This window comes from Podarcis filfolensis (assembly GCF_964270895.1).
Source record: "Podarcis filfolensis genome assembly, chromosome: 3".
Classification (NCBI taxonomy): Eukaryota; Metazoa; Chordata; class Lepidosauria; order Squamata; family Lacertidae; genus Podarcis; species Podarcis filfolensis.
This window is the reverse complement of record NC_139606.1, coordinates 72967771-72995639: the sequence shown is the minus strand read 5'-3', so window position 1 is coordinate 72995639 and position 27869 is coordinate 72967771. Positions and strand designations below refer to the sequence as shown.

The 27869-nt window shown below is 41.0% G+C and overlaps 1 long non-coding RNA gene across 3 annotated transcripts; it reads left to right on the top strand.

Annotated features, from left to right (window-relative positions):
• The first annotated feature begins 472 nt into the window (after nt 1–472).
• On the top strand, nt 473–27015 carry LOC310759191. Of its 3 annotated transcripts, none has more exons than XR_014546246.1 (4): nt 473–3059; nt 10228–10383; nt 23087–23303; nt 25914–27015. It is a non-coding gene; the product is annotated as an uncharacterized lncRNA (long non-coding RNA). The 3 variants fall into 3 exon arrangements; XR_014546248.1 differs by lacking the exon at nt 25914–27015 and adding an exon at nt 17152–17232 and having other exon boundaries at nt 23087–23324; XR_014546247.1 differs by lacking the exon at nt 25914–27015 and having other exon boundaries at nt 23087–23324.
• Nucleotides 27016–27869: the final 854 nt, after the last annotated feature.

Below are 27869 nucleotides of genomic sequence, written 5' to 3'. Positions count from 1 at the left end.
GGGGGAAATTAGCAGTTGAGGGCGTTTTGGTTTGAACTAAGCGAGGACGGGTAGAGAGCCGCGCGGTAGCCTGCCGTGGCGGCAAGAACAATGAAGGGTGGCGGCTGAAGGGGGCTGGGTTTGTGCGTGGCGGCGGGCTGCGGAGGCAGGCGCTGGGGAGGATGGCAATCGCGTGAAGGGATTAATTGTTGTTTAGCCATGGTGCTCTCTGGGGACTCAGAAGGGAGGATTGCAGCCTTCCTAAGCGTGTGCGTGTATATAATTATATTTTCTCCCCCCCCCAAAAAAAATGTTAATAAAGCAGGGTGGAACTTGCTAAAATAAACCCTCTCTTCTCTGCCTGCGAGAGTTTTGGCAAGTCCCGGTCACCCACCTGCAATGCTTCATGTTTAAAATTGGAATAATAGGGAAATCTATGCACAGCGAATTGCTATGCAAGTTTTGCTGGGAAGTATAATAGGTATAATTTCTCCTCAGAAATTATGTTTAGGACAGCAGTTTGAGAGTAGGGTTACCTACAATATTTAACTAGGTAAGGTTTGAGAAGGTAGTGTTGAAATAGGTCATCTTTGCAGTAATCCTATGCCCTGAGAGTTGGTCCCATGGAAATCAGCGAGGCTGCCTTCTCTGTAGACGGGCATAGTATTTCCTTGTTCAAGATCACTTATTAGGAGTAAGGCCCATTGATCGCAGGTGGGTTGTGCTGCACAGTTGCCTCCAGCAGCTCTTGCACTAGGACTGGAAGTGCCACAGGGAAATACTTCCCAAGGAATGATAGTACTTCTAAGCACAGGGACCTGGCACAGCCCTGGCAAAGTAGGCCCTGCCAAAGTTGTTGCTTCCTTGCAGAATCCGCCAACAGCACTTAGGATGAAAAACTGCACAGTAAGATTCTCTGTTGAGTGACACAAGCGGGAGGGTTGGCATCAGGATATTGTAAAATGCAGCTCCCTGTTCACATTATGTGCTTGTGAGAATGAATAAGCCTGGCTTCTGTCTAAAATTGAAGATTTTGCCATTTCCCCAGAGGACAGCTAAAAATGTATTAAGCTGATTGAAATGAATTAGTTTATCCAGATGCATGGACTACTCTTAGGCTTACACTAGTCGTGGTGAGAGGCTAGGAGAGATAGCAGGTGTCTTGGAGCAGGAAACTGAGTGGAGGTGTGCATGGGCACATGCATGCAAACAAAATAAGCATGTAGAGACTTTACAGAGCAGCTGAGAGACTGTGATTGGTATGGAGAAAAAGCAAGAGAGGCCATGCCCATCAGACCGGTTTGGGGAATGAGTCATCTCTTGGAGCAAGGGAAGTAGATAAAAGTAGGGGGGAGAATAGATCTCTGCTCATTGTACAATATTCATCTGTCCTTAGGCAATGTTTTCATACACATTCTCTGCATTTTCATTTGTTTCATAATAAAGGTCTCCAGTTTTGGAACTTGCTTTCCCAGATACCAGAAAAATGCTAAGCTTGCCAATTTTCTGGGAGTACCATAAGCCTTCAGTGTTCAGGGCAAGCATTTTGTGGCTGGGTATTAGAGGATTTTTTGAGGATAACTTTTAGTCTACGTATATTTAAGTGTTTGGATAGCATGTTTCTAAATGTTGAGCTGTGCTGAGCCCTAGGAAATACAGTAAAGCATAATAAAAGTGGTGGGAGGGAATTACTAAATTAAATAAATTGATTGTCAACTCAGATAAGAGGTATGCCTCAGTTTGTTAATGGTTGGTCTTTCCCTAAGAGTATTCCCATGGGATTGTAGTTCTAGTCACTTAAGTTCCTCCATTAATCAAGGACTCCATAATAGAGCATGTGCATAACCTCTTCGGTTCAATCCATACTATCTCCCATTTATGTCTCAAGTACATTGGCATTTTTAAAGCTATTGCTTTATTTGACCCCAGTGTCAAGATTAGCAAAGAACTGCTGTGGGTATAGGAGGGTTTTCTATCCCTAAAAAACCCCTGGTCAGGATCCAGTGAGCTATGTTCCCCAACATTGTCTTCCATGCAGTCAGGCTTACCCAATTTCCTCTAGTGACTGGTGCTCCTCTTAATGCGGGGGTCAGGGCATAGAAGTATATATGGTTTTTTATGCCACTTAGTTTTTCTCTGTTCATCTTTCTTGCAGTGCCAACCCTTTTAGTTGCACACTCTTTGCAGCTATATGAAGTAGTTATTCCAGGAAACTCTTTGAAAAGCCTTGTTTTTAAAAATGGGGAAAATAATACTGACTCTTCAAGAACACTATTTTTAGTCTGTTTCTTGTAGCTTTATTATACGATCACTGAACTGTAAAAATACATAAATTTTACTTCCTTTTCTTGGTCATTATCCTCTTGTATTCTGTTAAATCTGTGTTTCTGTTACAGGGATTTCTTTGCACGAAGAAAATTCAGGCCTTTCCCCCAGATAACCCATTCATTATTTTTGGGGGGGTAGGAAAATCCAAAAGTTAATAATTCAGTACATGTTTTGATTGGATTTCTGTTTTTTTACTTGAGTGCTTTAGTTGTATTTAAATATGGGTTTCAAAAATGTGTATCATCAGCCAATGTAAAAGGCGTAATATAATTATTTTAATAAACTTTATAATTCAGTTGTTGGGGGCCTCCCGTACCATGAGAGTTTTGCACAAAAGCTTTGGATATGTTCATGTGCCTCTGAAGAGGCCACAAGACGGTATTTAGCTAGCATTCTCATATGCATGTCAAGAATCAGAAACCACAAATGTATCAAGCTCATGTAATACCTTTGGGAAATTGCTGTCAAGCATAACCATGAGTGCTAGTTAGTGCAAGAAGGGGTTAAGATAATAGAGCTGGATTTCTAGACTTGGCCCCCTTCTCTGATGAGGGAGGAAGTGAAGTATTCTCTTCCTGTTCCATCTCTCTCCGTGCCATGTAACTGATTAAGGAAGACGTGTCTAAGCAAACAGCAACTTTAGAGCATATGTTTGAAGCTAACTTTCTGTATTTTCTAGCCAAGGGTATTTTGCCTGTGTTCTCCTTGCTGCTGCTTGGATAAATGCATGAATTTGACCTTTTGAACGTTTTGTAAGTAAAACATTTTAAATTTACTTAAAAGTGTGTGGTCTGTTCATTGCAAGGGATAGAAAGAGGGGAATACTTTGCAAGCGAACTAAACAGGATAAAAAGATTTAACAGTCTACATTTCCATACTACACTGCTGCTTGACTTATGTTAATTTAAACTCTGTTACCAAGGGTTCTCTCCTGCTGGAGAGTCTGTTTAGCCCCACGTTTTGAATCCAGGTGCCCAGCAGATTCTTTTGTTATTTACCCCACACACGTGGGCCACGGGGCTTTATATTTTCCTCCTACAATACCTACCCTGTCATTGGTACAAGTTACCGGTACTTGTTCCAACTGTGAGCTATCTGAACAGTTGGGTGGACCTTATCTTTGTACTTTTTTGGTTACATTTTTTTCTCATTTACTTTTGTAAAATAAGGTGGGGAAAGGGTACTCAGATTGCAGCTTTGCAAATGTGGTAACAGCAAAAAATAAACAAAGCCCTTGGCATTCTTAAAGCCATGCACAAAAGCCTATTATAGTCACTGTTCCATGTGCATTCATCTGTGGTTAGAAAGTCCAGAGCTTACACTTACTTGCTGACGTCCTATAATAGATAACTGTAATCTGATCCAAAGCTTCTCTTGAACTTTTATGCAAGAAAGTTGCATGTTTGTAGGATACTTCTAACCCAAGGGTAGGGAAATCTGTGGCCCTGCAGATGTTGCTGGACTTCATCCCCAGCCACTGGCCAGGGATAACAAGAGTTGTTGTCCAGCAACATCTGAAGGGCCACAGATTCCCACCACTACTCTAAGGCTTATGTAGATTTTATTGCACTATTATAATCTGTAAAGTTATACCTTGTTTTCTTTTTAAGGAATTTCATTTCTAAAAGATGCAGAAATTACCATAAAATCCATAACGGCTGGAAGGGATAGTTCAAATAATCAGAAGTATCTGAAAGCCAATACAAAATCAAGGAAAGGATGAGTTGAGGGCCTGTCCTTTTAGTTATTTGCTATTTATATATGTATTTAACCAACTGCCACAGTGCTCTAAAAGGATCCACTTAAGCTTAGCTGAGGTAGGCTCATATCTAAAATTTATTGAATTCCTTTGCCAACACTACACAGTACTGGAACTTATTTTCTAGTACATGGTGTGGAGACAGAATATCTTGTGCCAAATATAAAGGTCAGACCCTAGTCCTCATTGGTGTAGAGATAAACTTGAAAAAATTATCGTCTACTTATCCAGAAACTTAACAGCTTCAGTAGACACATGACTGGGTCTTACGGGGTCTGCAGCATTGTCAGTAATTTTGCTCCTCAACTATTTTTTCATACCCTACTCTCACCTGAAGGATGTGTCAGCTACTTCCAATCATTTCCATAATTCTGTAATATAGCTTCAACTTACCACTGGCTCTCACTGGTCGTCACAACTAATTTTCCTCTGCTATTCAGTGCCTGCATAATTTCTCAGTAATCTTACAACCAGAATAAATGTTGCACATTTGTAATGTTAACATGTACAATGAAATGACTTCAGAACTCGGATCAGGATCAGATTTCTGGGTCACTGAATTTAAAGGCCAGAAAGTACCTTTCAAAGATAGATACTCACTCAACAGGTTTTCTGGAATTAGATTCAGCAGTACACCTGAAATAACTTACAAACTCTCTTACTGTTTTGCTTTGTGCCAATGTCCTGTGATCTCCCTTGCAGTCGGGCATAGTAAATGGGTAAGATGGGGGGGGGGCTTTGTTTATAGTCCTCACTGCACCTAAAAAGCAAATGTTGCCATGTTGGTTCACGAAAAGAATAAAACTCCAAAATCCACATAATCTTTATTAGAACCAACCAAAATTGTCACTAAAGTGTGACAAGCTTTTGTTTCTCCATAACTCATCAGACTAAATATTACATAAAACAGTATTACATAAATACAGTATTGATGAGGTCAGCTTGTAGACAGTTACAAGAAGGAGATTGCAGGCTGAGTAAATCCCTCCCAGGTTACACACTATGATTCTGGGATGAAGAAGCAACAACTTCCCTGTTTTCCCCATAGCATTTGTATCTAGAGATAACAGTTCTCTCAATTATACCAGTTTTCTGTTGTACCCACAATATACTTTTTAAAAAAAAACACAGTTGTCTATCTTGCTTCAGATGTTGCTATACTAGCATATATACATCTATGCGCAGTATTTCTCTCCATATGTCACTTTCATTTTTTACCCTCAGTGCCTTGTCCACTTTGAATTGTTATGGTGTGCTCCTGCACTTTTGCCAATGTCTTTCCCTTTCTCATTTGGTCAATCATAAAAAAAATCCTCATATCTGGGGGATAGTTTGTTCCCAACCAGATACTCCTCAGCTTCTGTCAACTTTCCCCGTTCCATCCCCTCAATCAGTTTAAAAGAGAAGTTAGATTTTTCAGCAAAGGGAGAAAAATACATTTAATTCTGCTGTTGCTCTCTGTACTAGGGAAAACACCTGTTGAAGTAAAAGACTGACATGTTTGGACAGTGTTAACACAAACTAGGAAATAAAAACTTGCCCTTGCAAAATTAACCCATCCTCCTTTGTTGTGTAGATTACATGCATCAAAGTATCGTTTAAGCCAGCTAATTAGATTTAACATGCGGTTTTCCAATATGGGGGGGGAGTGAACTTTATTACACCAATGAGAATTATATAACTAATATATTTGATGGCCTTCAGCTTCCTAACTCTACACGTGTAATTCATATCAATTGCATTGAGACCCTATATATGTGTTTACAGCCATATAAATCCTATGCAAAGTTAGATGCCTAAAGTGTAGTCACTGACATGAGTAATAAGAAGGGCCATTGAGTTGAGTAGAGCATCCTTCACTTAAAATTGAGTATTGGATTGCAGCCTAAGCCTGTTGAAATTAATGGGCCAGCTATCAAAAAGCCCTGGGGTTTTAAATTTAGTTATTTCTCATTTCACGCCCATTCCCATGAGCTGCAAACAATTATATAATGGTATGCCAAAAGAATCACAACTTACAGCACAATCCTAACCATGTATGCTCAGAATTAAGTCCTTTTGAATCCAGTGGAGTTAAGTCTCAGTTAAGTGGAGTTAGGATTACAGCCTAATTCAAGTAGATTTATTTACCAACTGCAAAAAAAACAAAAGCAAAATTATAAAATAGCAATTGAAGATGACAGACCAATAGTCTGACTCAGTATAGGTCAGTTTCCAGAGCCCTCCCCCCCCCCAAAAAAAAGTGAACTGGGATTCAAAATACATACTACTTTGCCTCCAGTGTACTTCCATGACTTGTCTGAGAAATGGTGAACCCATGATGTTAGTCGCAATTCATATCCACCCCATATCCTGTTCTTTCTTATTAAATACTGTGTTTTGAGAAAAATGAACAACTTCACTGCATTTTAAGACAGTACAGTAATATGGACACAGCCATAGATGCTGTTTTTATGGTTTCAAAATGTTCCCAACAAGCCTTGGCTTCAGTTCATCAAGCTACTTGTGCATATCCCTGGGAGGAACTCAGCATAATGTTCAATGGAGTGTACAGGAGCAAAAAGTTCTGCTCATGCAGTGGGACTCCACACCCCCCACCCTGCCTGTTCTGGGTTTTCCCTCAACCCACCAGAGCAGATTTAGGGGGCGTGGGGGAAGGACAGGACAAAAAGGCCAGTTGTGTGAGCGGACCTTGTTCTGCTCATTCAACAATTTAGTTGAACCAGCCCCAGATGTATGTGAATAGCTCATTTCACTTCACTCAAAAGTATATTAACTGCTCAAAAATAAAGCACCCTGCAACAGAGTTGCAGATATATAATATACCATTTGGGATTTCTATGATACTGATAACACTGGGAAAGTAAATACTCTACCCAAAGTAATTTTATTTCACCAAATGTTGGATGATTTCTAAATTGATTCAAGCTAAACATTTAGTTTAATGACAGTAATGTATGATCAAAAAATGATATTTAGAACCAGTAGCATAGTATGTGTCCCACTGTTCTAATTAGCTGATATGAAAATCTTCAAAATATGCAGGCATATGTAAGGCACCTGGTTTTTGAAGAACGAAAAGTCCCCACCAAGAATTAATTAATTATGGCTCAGCAGCCCTCTGAGACAAATAAATGTAAATGTTGCTTCTTCCTGCACCCCCCTTTATAAAGCAACTAAGGCATAGTAAGGTCTATTTCTGGTAACAAGCCATGAGAGGGTGTAGATGCCTTACTAGGCAATTAGTACAAATAGCCAGAAAGTATTTTGTTGCTAGTGCATGCTTCCAAGTTTTATTGATTTTTGCTGTTTAAAATATCAGTTTCGGAGTAGTTCATGAAATATATGTTTGTGCAGTTAAAAGCAATTCCATTTAAAAGAAAAGGTTTTTTTAAAAAACAAAGTTAAATTATTAGCTAGATGAAGAATTGACATAACCAAAGAGCTATATGTTTTCTGTTTGATTTTTCCCATTTGTAAAACAACTGGTAGCTATGTTCATTAAGGGCCTCATTTTGCACCTCACCAGTTTCTTGGTATGATGTACATTTTTGGATGATCCTGACATACCTGCCCGTTCAAACCTTTGACCAGAAGTGAAACTTCTTTAGCACATTATGCTGCAAAATTGCCGGTATCCTCTGCTGGCAGCATGACACATTCAGCTCGTGAGAAGGCTTTCACAGGCACTATTAATTTGCAGCCCACCATTTAATCTGGGAATCACAGTACCACTTAAAATCAGTGTACTTAACTCTTGCACCTCCATTCTAATGCCAGCTGAGATTGCTCATCACTGGAACAAAGATATAGAACAGAATTTCTGACACTGGAGCTTCCAAACATTGCTACTAGGAGCAGCAGTAGCTAGTAGTGAAAAAAACAGAAAATACTGAACAAATCCCTGTTGCAGGGATTTTGGGCTACCATTTCTGTTTAGATGCAGTAGCTCTCCTAATTCCCTCTGCCCTATGTTACCCTGTTAGTAGTCCACATTGAAACAGATCAACCCCATCTTTCCCCTTGATTGCTTGGTTTGTTGGTGTTCACTAGTCTGAATCAGTTTGCGAGACACTCACCTACCATAGTGCTTACAACACCTGCAAAAAGCTGATGTCAGGATTCATCCGTGGCATCTCAATTCCTGACTTTTGCCTCAGCATATCCTGTTGTGATTCTTTTATGATGACCCTGCCATGTCAGCATAAAATAAAATCATGCTTCACCACATTGTGCAGCCTGACCTGTAAGTACACCTTCTTTTTCTATGTGCTTGAAATCTAGAAATTTGGAACCAGGCTGTTTGTCTCAAGCACATATGATATAAAAGGTTCGGTTATTTTTTAATGTACTTATTTGTAAAGGTTTGAAGGGGGGAGGGAAATGTGTACATTCAATTTAAATGTTGGCCTTTTTAGTTCCTAAAAACCGTAACTCTTGTTTATTTACTAATACAATAAAGAGCTTAATGGAACCTTTAAAACAAATACATTTCCATCATCAGCTTTTGTGCCTGTTGTCCATTGGCAAATTTTACGCATACATGTCTAGACAGAAGACTGGGCAGAGGAGGACTGCCAGGAGGCAAAAGATCCAATCAGAGCCAGTGATGGAGGAAGGGAGGTGCAGTGGGAGTGGTCCGCCCCAGGTGTCATCCCTGGGGGGGGGGGACATTCGGCGCACCACCCACCCGCGACTCCCAAGCCTACCCCGAGCTGTCGGGGGAAGGGGGAGCTGCGCCACTTTGCCGGCGGCATTCCCCCCTTCCCCCTTCATTTTGACAGCTGGGGGAGGCTTGGGAGTCGCGGGCGGGTGGTGCGCTGAATGTCCGTCATTGGCGGCTGGCTCTGCCCCATGGGTGGCTTGCTCTGCCTCCGACTGCAGGGTGCGTGCACTGCTCTGGGCACCTGAGCGGCTATCCCGCGCCTGGGAGGGCACCCTCAGCACCCCACCCCCCTCGGGAGCATGCCCACCCTGTGCAGCGAGGGCATATGCTCCGCCGCTGATCAGAGCATGTGCAGAGTTGATCACTCAGTACTGATATTGAACTGGTAGCCCAGATTAACATATAAACATTAACAAGGAACAGTTACTTTCCGTATTGAGCTTGCTCCTCCCAGTCTCTACTGATCCTAAATCTGATAGTTTCAAGTGGGCATATACAGGGCTGGCCCAGGATGTTTCTGGCACTTGAGGCAGAACAGAAAATGGTCCATCTCCATTCCTTACCCCCTCTGCTACCACCTCCTTATTACAGGAGCAATTGCTGGGCCTAAATATGCATCCCTGTTGAGTGGGCCATTGTTGCTGGTACATAGTTTCTTCAGTTTGGGCAATTGTCTTTAAGTAAGGATATTCAAGTCATGTGAGAAGGATAGATTGTCTTTTAGAATAGACTGCAGTTCTTTGATTATGCGCTAATAAAGCTACTATCCATATATTCCCAAGTTTCCTAGCATCTAATGGACTTCCTTTTGCAAGGCTTGCTTCACAGTATCAATAGCAGCAGCCTGATAAGGACATCCTAGATGTGGTCCTCCTTCCCACTGTCTTCTAAATCTGGAATATATAAAACCAATAGTTCACAACGTGTTGAAATCTGCCAGGACCCATTGAGGAAGCAGAATTTAGCCATCTGGATTAACATGACAGACTATAAAGCTGGCATGAGATACAAATTTATGTGGCTGAGGAATCTCTTGTATAGTCAGTTCCTTTAGTATTAAAATAGTAAATTATTTGTAATCTTAAGAAATGTGCTCTTAGATTTTAAATCAACTTTCTAATTTTAATGTAAAATTTTTAATACAGTGGACGCTCGCGTTGCGAACGTGATCCATGCGGGATGCACGTTCGCAACCCACGTCTGCGCACACGCAGGTTGCGATTCGGCACTTCTTCACATGCATGAACACCGAAACCCAGATGTAACCCGTTCCAGTACTTCCGGGTTTTGGCAGTCCACAACCTGAAGCGGCTGTAACCCAAGGTAATCAAATACTAAATAAACATGATTAATGAATCGTGCATTTTGCGAGCGTCTCCAAATCTTCACGTTCTGTTTTGAGTATTTCAATGTAAAAATGGGCATTGAACCCATAAAAAACTAAGCAAAACTAAGTGTTCCCTATAAAGTAATATGCAAATTCCTTTTCTTTCAGGACTCTCCATGCTTATGCACAATCCTACCTCTCTTCACTTCAGCTGTAGGACCAGGCTGTCCATTGGATACATGGGACAAAATTACACAGATGAAAAAGAATCTCTGCGCCATCAGCGCCCAGACACTTCTGCCATTAAGATGCCATGTATTCAATGTAAACATAATCACATACAGTCATACCTCATGTTACAGACGCTTCAGGTTACGTGTTTTGGGGTTACGGACCGTGGGAAACCCAGAAGTACCGGAACAGGTTACTTCCGGGTTTTGCTGCATGCGCCAAAGCGCCGAATTGCACCGGCACCTGCACAGATGTGGCGCTTCAGGATGTGAACACCGGGTTGTGGACGTGCCTCCGTCACGGATTACGTCCGCAACCCGAGGTTCCACTGTAATTTGGTTCCAGGCACAGGACTGAACATCCAAAAAGATCCACTTTCATTTTATAAAGATCTGTTTCAAGCCCATAGGGGTGGAGGGAGAGTGTATGGGCAATGGAATCTCAGAACCTTGCATGGGAAGTTGAACAAGTTATGCAGTGTTCAGAAGTGGGGCTTCAGTAACCTGCATAACTCAGTGTTCCTTCTTATAAGCAGAGAATAAATTATGCAAAATATGGAAATACATGCAGATTTGCAATTTATACAGGAGTCAGAATACAGATTAAGTGGACTTAGAAATTTATTTTCTTAGTGCAGAATAATATAGCTTTGCCCACCACTGCCTTCAGCAATTCTGACAGTAAGGAATGCAAGGTTACCCAATCATGCCATTAGAATAAGTTTATGGATTGTAATATGTTCACATGTGTATAAGGAATAACTAAATGAGAACGGCATCTTCTCTGTTTCCATTTGCCATTAAAACCATTTAGTTCATGGCGCTTTTGAATCAACTGATAATGTCAAGTAAGCAATCCAGATTGCCTTCGAAATTTTCAGACAAGAATAAATCAATGCACAAGTGAAAGCCACAGCAGGAAACCATAATAACCAACTGAAGTTTCATTTTCCTGTCTACTGCAGTGGGTTAATATTACAGTGCAGAGCTTTTTGCCCCATTACTCATTTGTGAGAAAGAAAGAGGTTTCAGACAAAAACTTCCTGTGGATTATTACTTATGAGTCCCCCCAACTTTTAATTGAATTTTTGTTGCATGCAAAACCTCTTTGTTTTTTAACTATCATATTTACTTTTTTATGTTCTTAATTTTTACTGTTCTTAATTCAATAGCATGCATCAAGTTATTGGTTTGCTTTTGTTTTATTATGTATTTTGTGTTCTCGTTCTATATTTTTATGTTGTGAACCACCCTGTGATCTTCAGATAACAAATTAAAACTCAGGTATACAAATTTAAACAAACAAATAAATAAATTCTTGCAGTTTGTTAATGAAAAAATTAGCAACAGGAGCAGGTGGGAAATAGGCTTGGAGGCTGTTCACCTATACACTGACTTAAAGGCTTTCAGTCATGACATAAACTAATTAAGTGAGCACAGAATTGCTGGTGAACCCCACAAAATTGCAAGTCACTCTATGTGTAACATAGACAGGTACAGAACTGGGGAACCAAAAGCCTCTCTTTCTGACAGGCAATTTGCTAAACAAGCTTCAGTTTAGATAAGAGATGGGATATATGAAACTCCCTGCAGAACACTCTGCTTAATGTAACCGAAATGCCATAACTTTTGGTCACACTCAATCTACCTTGTTCTTAGAACACTCTTGTACCGTATTAATCCAGATTTACAGACCAATCCCAAATATAGTTACACGGAAATACATTTCACTGCATTCAATAGGATTTACTTTTCTGGTAAATGTGCTTATAGGATTGTAACCTAAATCATTCAGGATTTGCCTGGATATTTTGTACTTTAAATGTAATGTAGCCATCACAAAACCTATTTACAATATCCCCCTTCCAGTTCACCTGGAGCACTTTATGGCCAGAATTAACTCCTAACAACAGAGATTGTTTAATCTACTATTTATGTAACTCACAGATGTCTGCCATGGGGGCTGGACAACTTACACTTTTAAAAAGATGTTTGCAGACGGAAGGGAGGATTTATCCAATAACAATGGGGTATGATGTTTCATGTGACTCTAGGCCCATGCCTTACATACAGTCAACAAAACTTTGTCCAAACTAGGATTACATTGCTCCAGCTTTCAAAAACCAGTTTCCCAAAGTGTAAATGCTATGGTTTGTTTTTGATTGCTTATCCATTTCAGTCTGCAGTCCTTTACACCAGTAGTAGCTAGCCCATATCTTTCTCACTAGCAAGAGAATTCGATAAATATGGGACCACCACACAATGTGTCCCTGCTGCTTACAATTAATCCCTCCCCGTCTCTTAAGTTTTTATAATGTACTGGGCTTTTCGGCATCAGTTCCTGCAGTGCCATAATCTCAGAGACATTTCTGTTCACACAACATTGCTGCAGGTGCACTTTCATGTTGGATGCATTTTGACACCTGACCCCAATCTCAGTACTTTTCCAAAGCATGGTGGCCTTTTGCATCATATCTACAAGTGCTCTAAAGCATCGTGTTATGGCTCAATTGTTGTTTCCCTCTTAAACAACAGGTGCAAGATTAAGGATCAAGCAGCATGTGGCCTCAGTGTGTGCAAAATAGTGTTCCTGCCAAAAAAATAGACTCCTTCGGAGTATTACATCTTAACCATTTAAAATTATGTGGCTTCATGTCTTATTGATATATTTTATGGGATAGAGACATTATATTCAGAAGAATATTCCCTCATATCTTCCTTCCAGTTTCTCTCTGTGGGTTGCATCCAATGCTGTGTAAGCAGAGTTCCCTTCGCACTATAGGGAGTTCCCCTTCCTCTCCTCTTCCTTCAGACCCCCAATATCTGATGCAGAGGGTTCCCCAACCAGCTGGAGCAGATTTTGAAGATGCAAGGGGGAATGCCGGGGAGATGAGGGCGGAGTTCCCTTGTGTAAACTGGAGTTTTCTGCACAAGTGGAAGAGCAGTGTTGGATACAGTCCTTTGGCCCAGTCCCTTAGTCATATGGTACTGCAGGGGTACCTGGTGCCCTCCAGATGTTGTTCGACTATAACTCCCATCAGCCTCAGTCAGCATGATCATTGGCCAGGAATGACAAAAAGATTAGATCAGCAACATCTGTAGAACACCACATTGGCTACCCTGTGCCTGCTGTAAAGTAAAGGTAAAAGTACCCCTGCCCGTACGGGCCAGTCTTGACAGACTCTAAGGTTGTGCGCTCATCTCACTCTAGAGGCCGGGAGCCAGCACTGTCCGCAGACACTTCCGGGTCATGTGGCCAGCATGACAAGCTGCATCTGGTGAGCCAGCACAGCACACGGAACGCCGTTTACCTTCCCACTGGTAAGCGGTCCCTATTTATGTACTTGCACCCGGGGGTGCTTTTGAACTGCTAGGTTGGCAGGCGCTGGGACCGAACGACGGGAGTGCACCCCACCACGGGGATTCGAACTGCCGACCATGCGATCGGCAAGTCCTAGGCGCTGAGGTTTTACCCACAGCGCCTAGTGCCTGCTGTAAATAAGGCTAATTATGTGGATACATGAAATAAACACATATCCTTCTCCTGTGACTCCATCTCTCTTATTTTTCTCTGGTCTCCACTGTGCTGAATTGTAGATAGCAAGCTTCTCGGGATAGGGACCTGTATTTTCCCAAATGTTATAAAATAAGACTTACGTAGGTAACATGCTTATGATGCAATCCAATACATGTTTACTCAGTAGTAAATCCTGTTGAGTTTAGTGGGATTTATTGCAAAGTACGTGTGTACAGTATAGGATTTCATCCTGAATTTTCAAAGTACTATAATCCTCCTGATTGGCTTTATAATGGCAGTAAAGGAAAACAATTCGCTTCAACACTTGTTCTTCCAAAGTTTTTCTTTAAACATTTCACTCTTTTTTCAAACACATTTATCTTCTTGCCCTTGCATCATCCAAATACACATTGTTAAATGATTAAAGATTGTCAAATCCCAGTAGATGATGTTAGGGTATAGCCGGTAGTATTGCAGCCCGTTTTCATGCAGGGTTTTCACCATTAATAGCAGCCTTCAGGCCAAAACTAAACATTCCCAACGTTAGAGAAAACTGCACCTGGAATCATAGAAATGTTTGTGCCCACCCCCAAAGACACAAAATGGTAACCTTAACAGCATGTGATTGCAATATCCTTCCTCTTGCTACATAGCTACTTGAGCACCCAATGGAGGGCCATTTCACACAAAATATGTCCTTCAATTTGACTATGAAGGAATTTTATGAAACACAGCCATATGTTCCTGGAAGACTGCTAATCATGGATCTGCAATTGCAAATGATTCTTTATGGACAGTACCGCAGATGATGGCACCCTCTAGAAAACAAGGGCAGTGATTATGTTATACAAATTGCTACAATAGAGGACTAGTGTGAAACTACACACGCGTGAACTAGATTTCAAAAAGGAGTGAAACATGGGGGTATTCCTAGAGGCTGCAATGAGTAAAAATGGAAGGGGCAGATTCTGTTAGAGATAGGCAAATGTTTTTCTCTTTTCCTGCTGCTGAATATAAAAAAGAGATACACTGTAGATAAATGACAATTAATGGCAATGTAGAAAAGGCAATTAATTACAGTCAGCAAATGGCACGAGACAACAGGTAAATGGTGATGGATTAACAATCAATTAAAGGCAGAGAGGAGACCATCTGTTAAAAATGGTAAGAGTAAATGTTCAGTTGATCGATACCAATGAAGAGCTAGGTATAAGATAGTGAACAGTATTAACAGTGGGCAGGTACTCTGCACCTGATCTTAGCAGTCTCTCAGAAGAAGGAGAGTGTTTGAAGAATTGCATGCAAAAGGAGTATGAGGCAGATAGTTAAACAATTCCAGGAAGAGGGAGACTTGAAGGTCATCCCATTAGCTCTAACGGGCCAACGCACTAAAATGTCTTATGATTAACAATTTTTGTGATTATTGTTTTTTAAAAGTTGTGACAGCAGTGAAGACAGTTCTTATGAACATATTTTAAAGGTGAAAAATATGCATGGTATTTCAAGGATCTCGGCCCTTATGGATGCTCTATAATCATGAAAGGCAGGATTTGAAAACTAGTTAGTTAGTAAAGAGGAATCTAAACATGCGATTGAAATGTGGAGATTGGGATGCTACACTGAAGGCACAAATATGTTCAGCTCTCATAATTTCATTGGAGATTCATCATCCATACATCGTTGCTCTTGCTTATTTGACAAAATAGGATAAGCAGTGAGAAAGATGGCATACGGTTGGCAAGCATACACAAAAGAAACATATATGACTCCAGATGTGTGAGCAAAGAAGCCTGAAAGATTACATAAGTTGGACATCTATGGTTACAATCCACAAATTCAACAGAATGTGTAACCCGCTATGTTCAGATAGTGCCAGTCACCAAGCAACCCAAACTTGTCATTTTTCGCTGCATCTATATTTGCTTCATTGGTTTATATTTGCAAGCCTCTTCAAGCCCAGTGCTATAGGGTGACCTCGAAATATTGTTTAATATCATATGTTCCATACTGTTGTTTTTGTTTTATTTTTATTTTATTTAATGTAAGCTGTTTTGGGCAACTGGAAGGGTGGGATACAAATCTTCTTAATAAACCAAATCTATTGACATTGCTGACATCTTTCTCTCTGTTTCTCTCTTTTTCCATCTGCTTAATTTCTGCACCTGCCACTTATTATCCAGTTTGCCCTAACCACCCTTAAGTTGCAGTTATGGCCCTTAAAAAAAAAAAAGATTACATTTAAGCCCTGCCTATAGCAAGAGACCAGACTGGAACTCTTAAGATTTCCGTAGGCCAAAGCAACTTAAGGACAACCAGACATTTGCCTTTTATTTGAAACACCCAGGAATTATGGCCTGTAATTCAGTGGCAGAGGACACGCCTTGCATTCAAAAGGTTGCCATATGAGCAGATTTACCGTAGGTCAGAATTAAACACTTTTGAAACTCCTTGCTTATACCTCTTTGGCTGAAGTTTATGAGTGGCTTGTTGGTGTCACGGATCGTGTTTGTGACTATCAGGACCTAGGGCTTATTTTAAGCCATAGCTCCCCAGGATTCATGTCCTATTTTCATCTCGGGTCTCAGACATGAAAAATGATGTAATAAGAAAGGAATGCCTTTCCCTTGCTACTGTATAATCATGGCCAGACGGTCCCCATGAGTCTGGGATTAGGGGTGCAGGTTTACAGGTCATTGGTCAGGACTTCAAACCACACATCCCATGTAAGAACCCAGCAGCCCCTCTCTGTTTAAGAAATGTGTATCATATTTCCAGAGTAGGTCTTCCTATCTACTGGGTGGCAAATTTGAGTGGGGAGATGCACTTATCAGAGGTTAAGCTCCCCCAAACTGCTACAGTAGTTACTTTTGAGAAAGAAACCAAATCACCCTTTTACATGGCAAAATTTCAGCTATCATCTGCTTTTAGCCCCTAAGAAAAGAGAAGCAGAATTCATTCAATTTATAAGAAGCTTATGATGTCAGTTGTGAAATGTCAACAGATAGCAACTTAGTCTAATCCCCAAAAGATGACCTACTTGAAGATGTTTGACAGCCTATGCAATCTCTTTGTGCAGAGTCAATGAATGTCACTTAAAGGAGCTGAATTTCAAATGTATCAGATTTTGTACCAGCCACTATATTACTATTGGATCCAATTTTGACTTCACTGTCTGACGTTTTAGGGCAGAAAGAGTGCTAAAGAGGACATTATGTTCAGCCACTGCAAACTCTGCAGGATTCCACCTCAAATCTCTCATGTTCCTTTAATTAAATGCATCTCTAGCATGTTCACATCTATTACCAAAGACTTGAAATATGAACTTCATTATTACATTTCTTTTAGAATGAGCCTGTTGCCTGGCTGTGAATGGTCCTGAATGTCACAGATTGAAATCTGGGTGTCAGCAAGCAACTTATCAGGAAGGTAACCAAACTGGGAGGGCTATCATGCCCTCAAGCTGGCAAGCAATGATGGACAGCTTGAACACAGCTGATACTGAATAATCATGCCACAGCTAGAATTTATAAGTAAATGTAGGCTCCCTAGCTGGAATGACATCCTCTGGTCATCTGAAGCGCAGAGGAAAAGCAGGCTAGCAGCAACCTACTTTGGCAATGCAGCAAGGAAGGCAGCTGAGTCCTTCCTTACTATTAGCCCCAAACTGAGCCCTCTAATGCCTTGTATTATATTAGGATTGACAGCTTTATTCCTGGTTGCTTTGGTACGATTGGCTACTGCATTTGTCCATATCCTGTCCTCCAATGAGGATTAAGAGCACTGGGAATTGTAGCTCTGAGAGGTAAACCATAGAACCCAGGATTTGGGGGAAGGGAGATATGCATTAAATGTATGTGACACAGTGGTACCTCGGGTTAAGAACTTAATTCGTTCCTGAGGTCCGTTCTTAACCTGAAACTGTTCTTAACCTGAGGTACCACTTTAGCTAATGGGGCCTCCCGCTGCCGCCGCTGCACGATTTCTGTTCTCATCCTGAAGCAAAGTTCTTAATCCGAGGTACTATTTCTGGGTTAGTGGAGTCTGTAACCTGAAGTGTCTGTAACCCGAGGTGCCACTGTATAACCAACACAAGTTGCTGCCTGTTGACATTTCACAACTAGTTAGGGGCAGCTTGTTTTCAAGCAACGTGCATGAGTGCAGTGGTTTTCATGCACATTTTTGTCCCTCATTTTAAACAGGATTCCAACTATTCTACTCTGTGGATGTTCCTGACAAAAATAGTGCTTTCAGGGCAGCTGAAGTATTTCATGACTGACTGTAAATCTTTTAAAAAAAACAAAACAGTCCTTTTCTCTGTCCTTATTTTCCTCCTCTGTTGCTGATTTGGTGCCATTTTCCCTTGTGATTATGTACTGTCTTCTTCCTTGATTAATTGAGCTCCCTGGAAATCACATAGTGATGCAACATAGCCAGATTTGGCTAGGTACAGCTACAGGCATCACTGAGGACAAATAAAGCCAATTCAGGCTGCCTGCCCTCACTCTGAATATGCAGGCATTTTCACCTCCTTCTGACAGCAAGCAGGAAGGAAGGGCAGACAGGTAGACGGAAAGGACTAGGCTGGACAATGAAACGGGGGGGGGGGGGGGGAGAGAGAGATGTTCTTTTGAGAAATTTATTACGGCCATAGGCCCATACAGGTAAAAACAACACCTAAATAACAGCTTGTGCCGTAGGGAAATAAAAAAAAAAAATCGCTAAAACACCACTATAACAATAAAATACTATAAAATGGAAGGCATACTACGCCTTAATTTGCTTGTAGTGCTCCTTGGCGTCGCTTTTGGGAAAGGACAGCAACTAGGAACCTAGCCACCTTCAGGGTCGTGTGGGTATCCTTGTCCTGCAAGATTTGGGCAAGGTGGAATTTTGGTGGGGTACCCTCTAGTTTCTGTATGATTGATCCCAACAAATTTGCCCGTGGCACATTGAACAAGGGGCAAGTGAACATAATGTGCTGGAGCGACTCCGGCGTCACCTTATCACATTCGCACACGGCGGGGGCTTGGCCCTTTGAGAACCTATATGTCAGGACATTGGAGGGAAAAACGTTAAACCTCGCTTTGGTGAAGGCCAGTCTATGGGCAACAGTCGAAAGGGAGGAAAGGTATGATGGAATGCAGTAAGTTAAAGTGATACCAATGTTCTGGGGCGAACAAACACCTCCCCCCAGCGTATAATTTCGCTGTAAATCGATGTCATCCAGTCTTTGGCGGATCAGTCTTTGAGCAGTGATTTGGTCTAGTTTTAGGGAATCTGAGGGAGAGATTCCATAACTCAGGAGTTTGGCATGAATTCTACTAGCCCAAAGGCTAGAGAATTCATCTCGCCATAAGCATTGGACAAGGTAATGGTTTGGTAATCTATGCCACAATGATAACCAGTAATTGAAGACTTGCTTCCACAGGCAAGTTTCTAAGGATGCGACCTTCAATTCTAGTCGCATGGCTGCGTTGCTTACGCACAGGGGGAGCATTAGGAGCCGACGTAGGAATTGGCTTTGCAGAGTCTCAAGGGGAGCAAGATCTGTCATCACGGCCCAGAGTGGGGCAGCATAAGCAAGCACGGCAACCACTTTTGCCTTGAACACCTTTAGGGCCGAGGGAACATGCAAAGCTCCGTCCGAAAAGAAGAATCGGAGGAGCGCATATGACAAGGTTTTGGCCTTATTAAGTAGATGTTCAAGAAAAGCACCTTCAGCTTTGAGGAAGTCTAATCCTGGATACTAAATGATCCGACTGTTCCACCATTGCTTCACATCTCCTGTTCCACCCATACCTGGCCATCTGTAAGCAGCCTTGGGCTGCTCCAGCCGTGAGGTGTAATTTTGCTGCACGGCACAACCTCCAGTTAGCTGTGCTTAGAACATTCTGGTGACAAGCTCTATTCTTTCCACATGGAAGGAGCAAGTGTGATCCTTCCCTGCCAAGCTATTTTGTAAACATACATGTACTGCAAATCTGTTCCACTCAAACAAATATTTCCAGAATATGCTTAGTTAAGAAGCATATTAAGAAGCAAATAAGCGACTGGGCCTGAGATGATTACATAAAAAACACTGGAAAGCGGCTTTTTTTTTAAGGCAATCAATTGAATAAGGACAGTCAGAAAACACCCAGAAGGATTACTGTTCTTGATAAATATTACAATAATTGTTGGAATAAGCCATTGCATTGAGGAGGGTTATTAAGTTATGTGGATTTTTTTACATCTGGAGAAAGATACTGGTATTTATATTCGTGTTAGTGCATCAGATAGAAAGGCTGTAACATATTTTGATATATTCAAAACCTAGGGGACGCGGGTGGCACAGAGCCTAGGGCTTGCCGATTAGAAGGTCGGCAGTTTGAATCCCCGCAATGGGGTGAGCTCCCATTGCTCGGTCCCTGCTCCTGCCAACCTAGCAGTTCGAAAGCACGTCAAAGTGCAAGTAGATAAATAGATACCACTCTGGCAGGAAGGTAAATGGCGTTTCTGTGTGCTGCTCTGGTTCGCCAGAAGCGGCTTAGTCACATGACCTGGAAGCTGTACGCTGGCTCCCTTGGCCTGTAAAGCGAGATGAGCGCCACAACCCCAGAGTCGTCCGCAACTGGACCTAACGGTCAGGGATCCCTTTACCTTTACCTTTAGGTGATATATATAATCTATCACGTGTCTGCACAACTTGTGACCCGCCAAGCTGAAGTGGCCAGTGGGAATGCCATGAGCTTCTGGAGCTTTCTACTTCTTTGATCTATAGTTTTACTTCCTGTGGTGCTCTCTCCACCCAATTTCTTCCCAACTACACCCTTCCACTCTTTGTGAAGTGTCCCCTACCTGCTGTGTAATTACCTCCAATAGATTTTGTAGAAATTTTCTATATTCAGATAGGACTGGCATCTTGGCTGTGTACACCCCATACAGTGGTACCTTGGTTCTCAAACTTAATCCGTTCTGGAAGTCCATTCTAAAACCAAAGCATTCCAAAACCAAGGTGTGCTTTCCCATAGAAAGTAATGCAAAATAGATTTATCCAATCCAGACTTTTAAAAACAACCCCTAAAACAGGAATTTTACATGAATTTTACTATCTAACGAGACCATTGATCCATAAAATGAAAGCAATAAACAATGTACTGCAGTCACACAATCAATCAATCAGTAGCTGAACTGGGTCCCACACAGTCACAAAAACAAAACAAAAAAGCCACTAAAACAAAAACACAAGATAAATAGCAAAAACAGACAGACCTCAGCGTAACACTCAAAATGGAAGTGTAGCACTCAAATCGGAACACGTTCGGCTTCCAAAAAAAGTTCGCAACCGGAACACTTCCGGGTTGACCGGGTTTGGGTTCCAGGTTGTTTGAGTACCAAAACGTTTGCGAACCGAGGTACCACTGTACATTTAAAGCAAATCTCCCCACCACCAAAGTATCCTGGGAACTGTAGTTTGTTAATGGTGCTGGGAATTTTACCTCTGTGCGCGTAAAACTACAGTTTCTAAGATTTGGAGGCGGGATGTGTTTTCACATACATGAGTGAAACAAAACCTGAGATCTCAGCTATAAAACAATGCGCCTAGGTAAATGGGTGGGTGGAGGAATCATAGTCTTATTTCCTAAATAGATTTACCTTCTGCCTTGTTGCCAGCTGCTTGATTTCCATGGTCTAGCTGAGATCAGAGAACCCGTTATTATCCTCCAGCCTTTGTGTAATCTTCAGGTTTGGCTTTCTGTTACTGTTTACTTAAAACAGCGAAAACCTGCTTATTGTTTGTGATTATCTGCGTGCTCTGAAAAGGCACCAAACGTAAAACTCTGTTATTATTGTAGACACAAGACAGAAGGGGGGGAGGGCTTAAGCTTTTCATTCTTAAAACTGTAGTGTAATTTGTGGTAAGAGATTATTATGACCCTATGCGAATCAGAACATCACTGACGCCTCACTTTCAGGGAAGATATATAGGAGAGGCCTTCACTCGTGATCATTTTTATTTTATTTATTTTACTTCTACAGCTTCTTAGTAGGATTCCCTACCCAGTCCTGCAGGTTTGGATCCTCTTCGTACAATTTTATTTTCTGTCTAGCAGTGTGGCCTATATAAAGCAGCAGATGAGGACAAAGAATAATGACTTTACCTGGTGACCCATTACAATATATATAGAATCCATGTTTATTTGAGCTTTGCATGGGAAGTGCAAATTGAATCTCTTAGGCTTCAGATGAATCTTCTTCAGTTTTATGGATTCACTGAAGACCTTTAAAAGGTCAGGCTTTATATTTCCTCACATGTAATATATTCCTTTCACATGCTCATAAAGAAATCCCCTTCTTTCACCAATGTATGCAATAAACTAGGGATAATAAGTCAGAAATCAAGGAGATCATAGATATAAAGCCTCTTAATAAACTTTGCAGAAACTAGAGTCAAGGATGCATTTCTCAAAAGGGAATGTGTCTTTTCCCAAGAAAATTGCCAGAATGCTCTCTTTTCATTGGAAATATGCACTGATTTAATAAGCACTTGAATGGATTGGGGAAATATAAGATCAGATCAAGAAACAGTTTTGACTCAGAAACAGTTGTGACTCAGAAATAGATCCGAATTTTTAATAGCAAAAACCTAAATTGATACAAGACAAATCTTGAGGTTTAGGCACACCCTAATCAACATTTATCAGTAGCCTCATCAATATTATTAAATGAGAAGGAAGAGGGGGTGATTCATTTAAGAAAATGAATGGGAACAGATCGATGAGCAACCACATTGCCTGAAAGAGTGTCAGACTTTTCATTAATTAAAAACATTTGCCATTCCCACTTTTTTATTAATTAAAGAACTGCTAGATTACTGTACCGTAGTATGCACGTTGATTTTAGCATTGTTCAGTGCTCATCACCACATTCCTTATTACTACTTGTGATTATGCAAATGTTTCATTCTTCTGAGTTAACTCTGAGTTAACTTCTGAGTTAATCATACAATCGCTCAGGGGGTTTCCAATCTGTGTCAGAGAGGCTTAATTTGGACCATTAAGTGACCCTTAAATCAACTTTCTTTGCGTTTTCTGCTTCTGCAATTTGAGTGCAAAAGCTCTTCATTCAGTATAAAATTAGCTCTATTCTGCACATTCACAGCATTCACAGAGTACAAGAGAGGCTAGATGGTGAAATGTGAAGATGCCCACTGATTTCTTTTGATAGATTGGATCAACGTATCCAAAATTGAGAGTCACTGGTATTTGCTTTCATCTTTACATTTTTTTCTCCTCCTCAGACACAGTTACACGCTGGAAAGGTTCTACAAGTTAGCAGTGTTCATAAAGTGGTTGGAACATCTTTCTGTCTGGCATTAGACACTGGCCCTTGTTCATTGGCTTCCTATAATTAACCAAAGAGCATACTTACCTTGGAACAGCTTCGGGTGTAACTTGCAAATCATGCAGTCATATCAACGTTTCCATTTTCTTCACTGTCATAATGTGGGAGGAATGGTATGAAACCTTTCACCAATATGTTGATGGATGATGTGATGAGTTATTTTTGAAACACACCCCAACTCGGAGAAGGAGGAGAACAGGTTGTTATTCCTGCCTGTAAATGAATTGCAGTCATTTTCTCATCTGCACTTATTCCCTCCCAGTACAAGCACCTGTTTCTAAAGTCCACTTTCTTGATCACTCTCTGGGTTTAATTTACAGTGTGATCCTATGCAAGTGTACTCAGAAGAAAGTCTGTCTCTGTTAATTGGGGCTTACTTTCCAGAAAGTTCATAGCACTGCAACACTAGTGCCACAAATGGAAACTTTGCTTTATTACTTTATAAGTTATTGATCACCTGTGGGGTACAATGTGAGCATAGTCATGACTGATTAGAATCCTAGATGGGATATTCTGGAACTACGGTGTTATTCTGTGGAGAGCTATGGAGTCTGAGAAAATATTTCACATCATTGCAGAGCTTTGAGAAATTAAAAAACAAAGTGCGAGACTGGCTTCATTATTTTCAGATAATGGAGGCTTACAATTTGGACAAGAAAATTGGCTTCCAGGTGGAAAAATCTAAATTAGAAACAGAAGTGCTAGAACCTAAAACTAAGATTATGTCAAAAATGTATAACTTGCTGCTGAAATGGAATACACAGGATGAAACGGTTAAATCAGCTATGATTAAATGGGCACAAGATGTTGGACATAACATTATGTTTGCTGACTGGGAACAGTTATGGACCACCGGTATGAAATTTACGGCATGTAATGCCTTGAAAGAAAATATTATGAAAATGATTTATAGGTGGTACATGACTCCAGTCAAGCTCGCAAAAATTTACCACTTGCCTGATAATAAGTGTTGGAAATGTAAAGAGACTGAAGGTACATTCTTTCACCTTTGGTGGACGTGCCCAAAGATTAAGGCTTTCTGGGAAATGATTTATAATGAAATGAAAAAGGTATTTAAGTATACCTTCCTGAAGAAACCAGAGGCTTTTCTCTTGGGCATAGTCGGCCAGTTGGTGCCAAAGAAGGACAGAACTTTCTTTATGTATGCTACAACGGCAGCAAGAATACTTATAGCAAAGCACTGGAAGACGCAAGATCTACCCACTCTGGAAGAATGGCAGATGTAGTTGATTGACTGTATGGGACTGGCAGAAATGACTGGCAGAATCCGCGACCAGGGAGAAGAGTCGGCAGAAGAAGATTGGAAGAAATTTAAGGACTATTTACAGAAATATTGTAAAATTAATGAACTTTGAAAGATGCTGGATTGAACTTATGTGGTCTCTAGCTGTTATGATAAAAAGAACTGGGATTAATATTGTTTAAGTTATAAAATTTAAAAAGTTGATTGGAAAAAAAAGGTGTTAGTTAAAAGGAATGTTTAAGAGATTAGGATTTGCTGGATTAACAATTTGAACTAGAAAACAAGAAGGGGAGATATGAGGAAGTCAAGGAAATATGTTATTGAAAAATTTGATATTGAAATTGATTTGTTTTTAATATTTTTCTTTTTCTTTTTCTTTTTGTCTTTGTATAAAACTGGAAAAATTGAATAAATATTTATAAAAAAAAGAGAAAATATTTCACATCAATTATTTGGGGGTGTTTATGTACCGAGATAGAATTTCTCACCTGCTTGGGTGTATGCCACTTGGCTAGAGATGAGAAGTCCTACAACTTATTGGAAATATTGATTAGAGCTAACAAAAATCTGACTGACTTGCATTTTCATTAAACCAGACCTCCATCTGCCCTTTCAAGATGGAGACAGTGCTTTTGGGCATATGTCTGACAGCAACTCCAATAAACACTTTACAATCATGTTTGCTGCAGGTATACCAGCATTACTGCAGGAAAAGCCCGGGCACTATTCCAACCAGACAACTTTTTCTCAAAAGAGATGCATTTATTCTGCATTTTCATGCATTCAAATCTTTTAAAGAGCAAAATGCAAATAGCCCTTCTTCATTGTCTCACTGAATTAACCAATGCTAACATTTTGATTTAAAGCCTGCTTAATAGGCCATAACTTGAAGGGAAATGTCTGGGATACTGGCTTGGGTGGGGAAGTAGCAGCAAATTATTCTCTTATCTAACCTATGCATCAACATCATAATCTAGGCGTAATTAGCTAGCATCTCACACCAAGCAGTAAAAGCAGAGAAGCTGGCTAAGCATGTCTTCCAAACTTTGGAATGATTTGTAATGTATTCAAGAGTGCAAGGTGTGCCACAGGCTGAATGCCTCACTTTTATTTATGCAGAGCTCTCATGAACATTTTTGTAGTGATGTCAGCTGCAGCACAAAACCGCCCTGCTGCTCAGAAACTCGTGGCCAGCTAAAAGAGTCATTTTCCTCAAAGAGCAGGACTTCAATCGAACTGTGAACATGGTTTAAGTCATAACATTGTGCCAGCCCTGGATTGTCCATACCAAAGTGTGTAGTGGCTACAGTCTGGGGAGAAAGCATGACCAACCAACAAAGATATACATGTTAATTACCAGTTGCTGGAAACAATCAAACAAAACTTTTTTAAAAAATCCTGAAGGGATAATGTCAAGGTAGTAACACTATACACAAGCTTCTATGGTTTGTCATTACAGGAATTAATTTAAGTGAGCCTGGCGCAGCCACGTGGAAGAGATCAGAAACTTCTTCTACGGTCTTTGATTGACTGCAGCTTTTCATTATGTCAGAACACCATGGACAGAATGTGATTAATCTTAACTATCAGCTCCGGCCAGAGTGGCCAGTGATCAGGGATGATGGGAGTTGGGAGTCGAAAGTTTAGCCACCCCTGTCTTAATGTGACAGACGCCTTAGTCTTTCAGAAATATAACCACCCAGTATTAGCCTCTAAGAGTTCATACTCTAAAACCTTATTTATGTACACGGCGTAAACATATTACAAAACAGCAGTCTCTTGTGGCTTGAAATAAAGACATGGAGAAGCCGACCCTTACATTGCACTGTATGTGTGAACCGGCCTTCTCCGGGTGTTTTCACTGTCTCTTGATAAACCTCAAAAGAGGAGGGGAACAAGCCTGGGGGCTGATTTCGGAGTGCAACTCTGTTTGTACATGAGAGAACCCCCTCAGGAGAGAGACCTTAAAAAAGGTTGTACATGTTCCACAAACAACCGCAACAGAGAATTCAAATTAGAGATGTGGCAAATGGAGAGCGGAATGTAATCATCCAAGGGTCAGAGCCAGAGGTGGTTTTAGGGTAGCACTGGACGCCATGCTGCAGGGGCCGCCACAACAATGCTGTAGAACGAGCATGAGAGGTGGAGTGGTGCCAAATTTTAACATCATGCAGGGCGCCCCTGAAATTTGAGAGCCCAAATTCTGCCACACTGCCAGAGCTCAGGGGCACCACATGCATGTTCACCACATGCAGAAGGTCCCAGGTTCCATCTGCAGCATCTCCACATAGGCTGAGAGAGACTCCAGCCTGAAACCTGGGTGAGCCACTGTTGTCAGCGCAACCAATACTCAGCTGGATGGACCAATAGTCTGACTCAAGTACAAGGCAGTTTCATATGACACCCAAGTTCATGCAAGGAATGACTCACACCAGAGAGAGTATTCTCAGTCCCTGAAAGATATTTGTATCATATTTACTGGAGCTATTTTTAATGTGTTTTACCTTTTAAAAACTACCTTTTAAAAAATAAGAGTGTTTCCAAGGAGCTATATTAGAGAACATTGCTCTGTTAGTGGTTAAGTCTTTTATTATTTGTTTGAACTGATCTATGTTTTTAGACAGCCTTTGTTATTTTAGGATTTTCATTTCTTGGGTTTTTTTATGAGCCCAACTTGAGCAGCCTATAAACAATTTCATAAATGAATAAATAGTGTTGTGAGTTTTGGGAGGCAGGTTAGGATGTATGATGCCTGAGCCCCTTCTAATTCCTGGATCTAGCAAGGATTAAAACCTAATGGAAGATACCATTGTTGAATTAGCCAGGCAGGGGCCATAATGGTCCGTAAGCATGGGTTGTTAGTATAAGAAAGAAAGCTGCTCTGTACCAGAGGGCAAATGGATGGGGCCCCTCAATCTGGCTGGTAGTGAGGACAATAGCCATAGAGTTGTGTCTGTGAGCTGGGCTGGAAGCAGAGGCCAGGGAGTGAGAGTCATGCTTGATTTCTGCTTGAATCCAAGGCTGTGACTAAGGGAGAAGCAAGATCTTGGGGGAGGCCCTCCATTGGAGGCTCAGGTTGTATGTATGTGCAAATAAACCATGTATCTTAAAGACTCCTCATTCCAAGGAAACCATCCTGGGTAAGCACCTCAAACCCCGGGAATACTACACCACTCAGAGATTGGGGTAGCATGCAACTATACAAATATGCAGCAAGACGGAAGCGATGTGTGATGAGCTAGTTCATAAGAACCACTTGCTGCATGAAACAGTCTTATAAGATAAGGATTCTGTTCCCAACATCGTGCTGCATCCTGGTAGCAGTGAAAACAGCCTAACCTCCATGACAAAGCGCCACCACCGCAGAATAGTGATGAGCAATTCTATAGAGAATACTCTTCTGAATTAGACAGTC